Here is an 8,873-nt window from a genome sequence, read left to right on the forward strand (position 1 = left end):
GATAATTAAGCCGGGAAACCGTGACTAATGGAGGGATATTAGAAGCGGGGTAGAAAGGGGATAATTAAACAAAGAAGAATCACACTTTATAATTTAACAAAAGGAATATTTATAATATAACAGAAGTTTAGTCGTATAGACTCAAATAACTAATAAGTTCAGATATCTCTGACTTAGCCAAATAAACATAAAACTTCTGAGTACGCAGCGGAATATGATTCTGATTACATGTATGAAGACATGTAACCCTAGAGTTCATTAATACATAATAAGACAAAAGAATCCCGCTCGTCACTTCATCACCATCGGCAGCTGCTCAACCTGCACATTTAGAAATATATGCAGGGCTTGAGTACAAAAGTACTCAGTGGGCACGTATGCCTAAGTATAAAATACATGCTTCAAAACTGTAAATTGTCATGCCATAATAAACAGTACAGCAAGGGAGTTTTTCGCTAAAAGGCCCAAGCTTACTAAATTCATTTGTGATTCTTAAAGTTCGACTGCAGTCTAAGTTCTCTTGTAATCTATCATATCTGGAACTTTGTGCCGGAGAGGTGGCCACCTCTCACGGTCACTTGACCGGCCAACCCGCTAGATGACTCACGGTCACTGGTGTACACTAGTCCTGGCAGGATAGCTATCAACTGCTCAGGACCCGAATTCGATTGCATAATAAAAGTCACATCAGATAGATATCATACTGAAATTTAAATATTTTATGGCAAGACAATATTTGAAATAATTTCAATTAATTTAGTCATGAAATAACTTGCTTGAACGTAATATTTAAACTCATTTGATATATATGAAAGTAATGCCCACCTGTTAGAAACTTTTTGTGGTACAGTAGCTCCTTGACTGATTATTAATCTCGTGCTTGACCTTTATTACGAGAATATAAATAAGATATTGCTCGAGTAAAATCCTCAAATAATTAGAATACAGAATTAATTATGCATGATCTTTATGCATGATTTATTACTCCGAGATGATATTAGAGAATTACTACTATTAATCCTCACTATCGGATCAAATAAATACCAACTAGGTTTCATCTTGCGTGGTTGAGTAATTAACTAAAATAATCCGTTCGCTTCAGGTGTTCTAATCCGCCAATTAAATAAACCCCATTCCTCGTAGTCAATAGAAAATAAATAATACTTCAACTTATTCGCTTTATAACCTCATAATTAATCGGGCTTAAAAAATAGGAACAAGTAATGTTATAAGATTAAATAATTAAAAGGCTCAACATAAGGCAGCCTAATAATTAATTAAACAAATATGGCTTGATTTAAATAAATCGTGGCATTCCAATAATTAAATTGAAAAGTTTAGTTGGAGTAATTCATGGACTCAAGTAATTAAAAAAAAATTTTAGGGCCCAGTTGAATAAATAACCAAGGCCTAAAGAAAATAATTAGGAGGCCCAATCGGAATAAAATAACAAAGCCCAATGAATTAATTAAATTAGGCCCAATGAATTAATTAAATTAGGCCCAATGAATTAAACTAAAGCCCAAACAAAATAATTGAATTAGGCCCAATTATAATAAATACAACAAGACCCAAAAATAAATAATTATGAAGCCCAAAGAAAATAAAATAAAGGCCCAAATTTTCGGCCCAACTCAAGCCCACTGTAATTTAAAATAAAATCGGCCCACTGAAACGAAGCCCAAATAAGGAGTCCAACATAATTAAATAAACTCCGGCCCAATGAAATGGCCCAATTATTAAAATAAATAAAGTCCAACTCAATTAAATGAAGCCCATACAAATCAAAACAACAATTAAATCAAAGCCCATATAAATAAAATCGGAGGCCCAATCAGTAATTAAAATCGGCCATTTAAATAAAATCAGAAGCCCAATATTAATAAATAAGCCAGCCCAACTCAAGCCCATAAAAAAATAAATCAACAAGGCCCAAAGAATTAATTAAATTAGCCCAATTAAAATAAATAAGCCCAACTTTAATTACAATAGGAAAAGCCCAAAATAAATTGAAGAGCCCAACTCCAAATAAACTCGGTTCTCTCTCTCAGCAATAATACACTCATCTCTCTCTCTCTCGGTCACACTCCCACGCACCCATACGAAAGTAAATCTCTCTCTTCTTCTCAATTCTCGTTTCTCTCTCCCTCGCTAAGTTCCGCCGCTGCAGAAACTCGCCGGGAAGCAGCGGCGATAAGCCGCCGTCATCCGCTGCTCTCCCCTCTCCGTCCGTTTCCGGCGACATCATTGTCGAGCCGCCCTCTCTTTCGGCCCTCCGGCTCAACTCCGGCAAAGCAGCCCCCAACGTTGTCTCCACCTCTCCCTTCTCCTCTTTCTCGTGCGACAGGTACCCCATGCGCCGGCCGGCCGCCACCGCTCCGATTTCGAACGGAGGCGCCGCCTGAGCCCTAGTTTCTTCCCCAAATCAGAAAGCGCCGCCGTCGCTGCAACTGGAAGGTCGGGAGATTCGCCGTGTCGCTGCTTCGATCCGCCACCGCCGCGGAACCGGCGAGCGGCGCCGCTGCTGCTGTGCAATTTCCAGCGAAGGGTGTCGCCTCGCCTTCTCCTCGGAGCCGTTCAGTCCCGATTCAGACGTCAAGGCAGGGAGTCGAGCCCTGTCTCTTTTCCACCTCCGCCACCGTGGTTCTGCCGCCATCTCCTTCGCGTTCCTCCGGCGACCAGGGAAAGGTCCGCCTTCGTCTGGAATCCGGCGGGCGGTCGTCGCGTGGGAGCGGCGCCGTCCAACTTCCGTCCTCATATTCATCACCAACGTCACGTGGAAGCGACTGCTGCTGCTGCGCACGATCCTCTGCTCGGCCATGGTTCCGGTCGGTCTCAGCGATTCCCCAGCTCCGACGCCGCTGCTGCTGGAACCTTCGGCTTCGCCGTCGTCTTCCTTGAGCTCGACTAAACAGGGCAGTCGACCCTATTCCTTAAGCTAAGTTTTTGTTCTATCCCCTGCTATTGTATTTCGATTCATGTTGCTACATGATGGGAGCTCTTATGGCTTTGGTTGTACAGTGGTAATATCTCAATGTATGAATCATACTACTTTCGTGAAATGCCATAAATCATGAGTTCGCATATGTGGTTTGTTATGAGCTCTATAGATATGAATACAACAGGAAAGTAACTAATGCTATTTCATATAGAGTATGTAACTTTGCTAAGTTTATCAAGCTTATTGCCATCTATCATTTGAATCGGATCATGCTTAATGGTATGAATGCAAACTGGATTGAATATGTGGTACAACAGTAATACCTTGAGAATATTTGTGTTGGTTGACTGTTGTGATATTGATGATTGAGATGAGGAATAACTGAAATATGATCAAGGTGTTATTGCTTTAAAAATGCAGGTGAAAACATGGAGAAGATGATGAATCAATATAAATCTTTACCTTAATGTTGGTAGGAGCAATGAAGAAGGATCTTTGTTCTTCTGAAATTGTTAAGTGAAAGATGAAGAATATGGTGTTCTTGGATGGAGTCAACTAAGTGTATTTGGTTTACGTGAGTTGATGTAGGCTAAGTGGAAGAATTATTGTAGTGAAAAAAAAATTGAGTAGTGGTGGGAAAAATGATGAGTGATGGGGGAAAGTGGTTGGGAAAGAGTGAATGGTTGGGGTGAAAAATGAGTGGTCAAAGATTGATGGAAAGAAAAAGAAAAAAAAATATAGAGAAGAATTAATGATGTATTTTCTATGTCTCGGTGATTCCGTAACTGAAATAAAATACTGGCTTCGATTCTGCTTGATACTGTATTTACATAAATCTCGATTTCGACATGTGATATCTCGCTAAAATCGATAAGTTATAAAATGAATAAAAATTAAATCCGTAGATTTAATTCGTTCGTTGTCCTAATATGTAAATTAAATCCGCAGATTTAATTAACTCACGAGTCTGAAATAATCCACAACTTGAGTAAGAATAAAATCTAATTCCATCTCGCTTAAATAAATAACGTGACTTTGCTAAGTCAGTTATAACTCTGAAATAATATCATTGACTGCTTAAACAATATAAATTCAGGATCATAAGCTGAATTCATATCAGAATAATAACCATTTTCATTCACTGATGAACATAAATAAACACTCATTACTGGATTTAATATTTATAAAAGAGCGGGTCACTACATAGAGTCATCTCGGTTGTGATCAGTTTATATCTCTTAAGGTTATTCCAATTATATGGTCTTATGTGATCTACAACACACCATATAATCTACTTATATAGAGACAAAGGACATACATATGCAATCATGAACACAATCAAATAGGAGATAAAATAGTGAACTTAGAAAACATTGTATACAAGCATAAAACGTTCTTGCTTTCAGTATACAAATCCAACAGCTTGTAACTTGGTCGTGCCCAGAACAGTACCGGCCGAATAAAGCGCCGGGTTTGCCCAAGTTGTATTGGCATCAAGCCAAATGCTTCAAGAATGTGACTGCACAAATCTTGTGCCCACATTAGACCTCACGACTTCAGTTGCTCATACTTAACTTGATTTTTAGCTCAAACCAAGTAAAACAATTACCTAGACCTAATTAAATAAAATAACATAAAATAAATAAATGAAATAAACATACTTGAATTGAAATAGATGTTCAAAATTAAAAACAATCTTTGGGCAACACCAACTTTGCCCAAAGCAAATAAAAACAATACATAAAATAAAAAGGTGCCCAAAGGGCTTGTTTCTTCCTTGGCTAGACTCTCATTGAAAATAGAAATACAAAACAAACTAATCTAAGGTGTGGAATTATGTGTGGTGAACTTCCACTCTCTAGCTCTCCAAATTTGTCCAATTCCCCTTTTGGCCGCAGGTGGACTGCTTCTTTATATAGAGATTTCAGTGGGCCTTTGGGCCAGGTCCATGTAGATTAGGGCTTCTGGGCGCAACAGCTAAGGTTTCTGGGCCCGACGGCTAGGGTTTATGGGCACAGCCATGTTGCTGAGATTTCTTTCCATATTTGCTTTGCCCGCATCAGATATGCATCCCCTAACTTTGGCAAGTAAAATAGGGCAGATCCTCCTATGTATGGTAAGTGGATATTCGACTTCTTCTTTCCTTATGTTGATGGGTGCGCGTTGTGCCCTTGTATGCGAGGTTGTGCCTCAAAGTCAGCATCATAATTCTGCTTAGTTTCGTTCGACCTCTGACTTGCGGCTGTGCCCTTGAACACTTACTTTTTTCGATGTGCCCTGGAATGCCAAATTTTACTCCTGTCTCGCCGCTGTGCCTTTGAATGCATATGGATCCTGCATGGTACTTGGTCTGGGCACAGGAGTACAACTGTTGTGCCCATAAATGATCTCAAATATGTGCCTCTTTTGCGGAATGCAGTCTGTTATGTCCAAGATCCTATCCACCTGTCCTTATGCCCAAAATGTGTCCTCCCAAACACAAAAACACACGAAAACAAGACTCGATCTAGACCTAAAAGACACACGAAAAATGGGCTCGTCAGTTGGAAGTTCTCAAAGTCAATGCGCACAGACATCTTCACACTATTGGTGTCGAGCGATGGGCTAGGTCCAAGTGCCCAGTATGACGTACGAGCTTCATGACGTCGAATGCTCCTAAGACCATGAAGAGTAAAGTGTTGTCGGGACGACACCTTCCGGTTGCCTCATTGATCAAGTCTTATTGAGCCATTATGGAGAAATGGTTCGATGCACGACGAGCAAATGCTGCATCAATGTCACATGAGTTGACTAGGAGGTAGCGTCAAAGTTGCAAGTGGCTGTTGAAGCGGGTTGGCAATTGATTGTCTGTGGGACGACGACGCATATGTTTATAGTTGAAGAGGAACATGCATCCTACGTTGTCAATCTTGAAAATTGGACATGTGAGTGTTCTCAATTCGATCTAGACGAGATTCCATGTTGTCATGCTTATGCCGCTATTAGGTACGTTAATTATGAATATTTGAACTTGTGCGGACATAACCAAGTATAGCGAGGAGGCTACAATGAATTATAATTTATTAAAATCATCGAACATCAATGAAAAATAATCAAACGGTTCACAAATCAAGAACTAAACGTGTCAAACCAAGCACACAACAACCTAAAACTTACATTTAGTCATACAAACATGCGTACCATATCAAATAATGCAGAAAAATACAATTGTGCACAAACCGTGTACAGACGAGCAACCGTGCACGATGAAATCGAGCAAATTAACTTGAAATTGCACTTTTAATGCATTTTAATCCTAAAAAAGCAATTAAACACAACCGTGTACACGATTAGGTAAATCGTGCACAACCGTGCACAGATGAACTAACAGTGCAAAGAGAATCATGCACGGCTAAATCGTGTACATAAATACAATTTCAGTGTTCCCAATTAAGATCCAGTGCATATAAATATCACAGACATAAAAAAAATATAACCTAATACAAATTAAACGAAACTGTGTACACAAGAACTAACCGTGCACGGTAGATCCATGCACGGTTAGTTCAAAACAGAATTTTACGTCATAAATTTTCAATTCAACCTTCACTAAATGTACAAAATTAACTATATACTGCGTTCTTACCGGATGTGTATAACAACAGTAAAATCAAACATTTAACATTAAATAACAGCGTTCTTATCGGATGTGGCGCCAGATATTGTTCATTCTTCTTCGAATTCGTCCACTTAATTGCTTGTCGCTGTTGTGCCTCTTCCTCCCTCTCGTAGTCAGATTCTGTTGAACTCATACTTTGGCCGATGAAATTTCTTTATGTTCCGGCATGGGTGTTTGTATGTATGGAGTGTACGGTGAGTTTGTACACGATTTGGGAGATGCACGATACTTTGAAATTGAAATATGCACGATTAGGGTTTGTGGAGTGTGACTTGCTCAACCCGTGTAGAGAGAGAGAGAGAGAGAGTAAAGACAAGATAATGAGAAAATCGAATAAATTGGAACTGATAGAAGATTCTAAATTTGACAATTGTCCCACTTTTTCAAAACTGTCGTTCTCTCTTAAAAAAAAGCTGCCATTTTTTTTTAGTTTGATATTATTTGAATTGAATAAACATAGATAAGTTTAAAAAAATATGTGGGACCATTAATGGTATATTTGTAAACTTACAACAAAATAACTATAAAACTCATAGTTTTATGGAGTAGGATATTAAACTTATATGTGGTATCATTTTGGCTATATATAAATTCATGCCAATTAAAAAAATTATACTTCTATAAAATTAGTAAATCTAATCTATATACTATTAACAAGAAATACGATGTATCAATCCCTCCAATCATATCCTATGTCAAATACATTTATTTTTTTTCTTCTTATTTTTCTAATATCGCTACATCAACTTTTTATGAAATTTTATCAAATGAAAACTTATACTCCCTCCGTCCCATTAAAGTTGGCCACCTTTTCATTTTGGTTTGTCCCACTAAAGTTGGCCACTTTCTAAAAATGAAAATATTTACTAGTTAATTAAGCTCAATTAGTTAATTTAATTAAGTTTTCTAATTAAACCTACATACACACAAACACACGCCTCTGCTCTCTCCCCCTCTCTTTCTGTCTCGTTACACACAGACACACACAAACATGGTTCTCCACCCCTTCCCCTCCTCTCTTCTTCTCCGGCGGACAACGGCAGCGCCGACCGTCGCCCCGGCTCTTGAAAACCCTCTCACTCGCCTCTGCTCTCTCTCTCTCTCTCTCGTTACAGATCTCGTGATCTCTCTCTCCCTCCCTCTCATCGTTGCATCCTTGGGCGATTTGGGGATTCGAAGCTCGCCGCCCAAATGCGTGAGGTCGTGAGGAAGATGCTAGGGCTTTTACCTCCGCCGCCGATTTGGGGCTAGGACTTTGCCTCTCCGCCGCTCCCGCCTCTCCAGTCGGCGCTGCCTCTCCGATTTGGGGTGTATGAGATGTGTTTTTAATGAAGTATGGCGCGGCGCTGCCTCTCCAGTCGGCACTGCTTGAAGAACTTTGGGATGTACGAGATGGAAGATTTTGCAGTGAAATGAAGTATTTTTAATGGTTTGTGTAGTTGATCAATTGAGGTCGCGATTTGGGAGAAAAGAAGGTCTTGTGTGTGTGTTCTGGCGATTTGGGCGAAAAGACGGAGGTGGAGATGGAGGTAGAGATTTGGGCGAAGAGATGGAGGTAGAGATCCGGCAGAGCGCGAGGTGGCGAGGATAGAGGGCGAGGTCGGGTCGCCGAGGGACAGAGGGAGACGAGGGGGGGTGAGTTCTTGTGTGTATGTTCTGGCGAGAGACAGAGGTGGCCGGAGAGGCGGCAACTTCGCCGAGAAGTAGGGAAGCGACGGAGAAGAAGGCCTTCGCCGGAGAAGAAGGTGAATGGCAATCAACAATCATCTCCTCATCTCTTAATTAACTCATTAACACACTCAATTAAAACATAACAATGAATTTCTTAATCTCTGTGCCGAAAAGAATATGGCCAACTTTAATGGAACGGAGGGAGTATAAAAGACTATCTATTTTAGCTCTCAATAAAAAAAAATTAACACATAGCTAACAAAAATTGTTGAGATTATTATAGTTTGAATTGTACCCCCAATTTTATTTCGATCAAATAAAATTAATTAAAAAACATTTTCTTAAAAAACCATTTCATATGCTATAGCTATAAACAATGTAAAATAATAATTACGATGTAAAGTGATTTTCTGACAAATTTCGACGGATCATACGCTAGTATCAATATATTACGAGGGGCATTCTTTTCTTTTCATCCACAGGTTTTAACTATATTTCTAAACCTAATTAACTGTATTCAAGCATCAACCCATATACTCCTTTCGTCCTCGAAATAAATATTCATATCTTTTTTTTATTTGTCCCTTAAGGGTGTGTTTGATA

This window comes from Salvia miltiorrhiza, chromosome 1 (assembly GCF_028751815.1).
Source record: "Salvia miltiorrhiza cultivar Shanhuang (shh) chromosome 1, IMPLAD_Smil_shh, whole genome shotgun sequence".
Lineage (NCBI taxonomy): Eukaryota > Viridiplantae > Streptophyta > Magnoliopsida > Lamiales > Lamiaceae > Salvia > Salvia miltiorrhiza.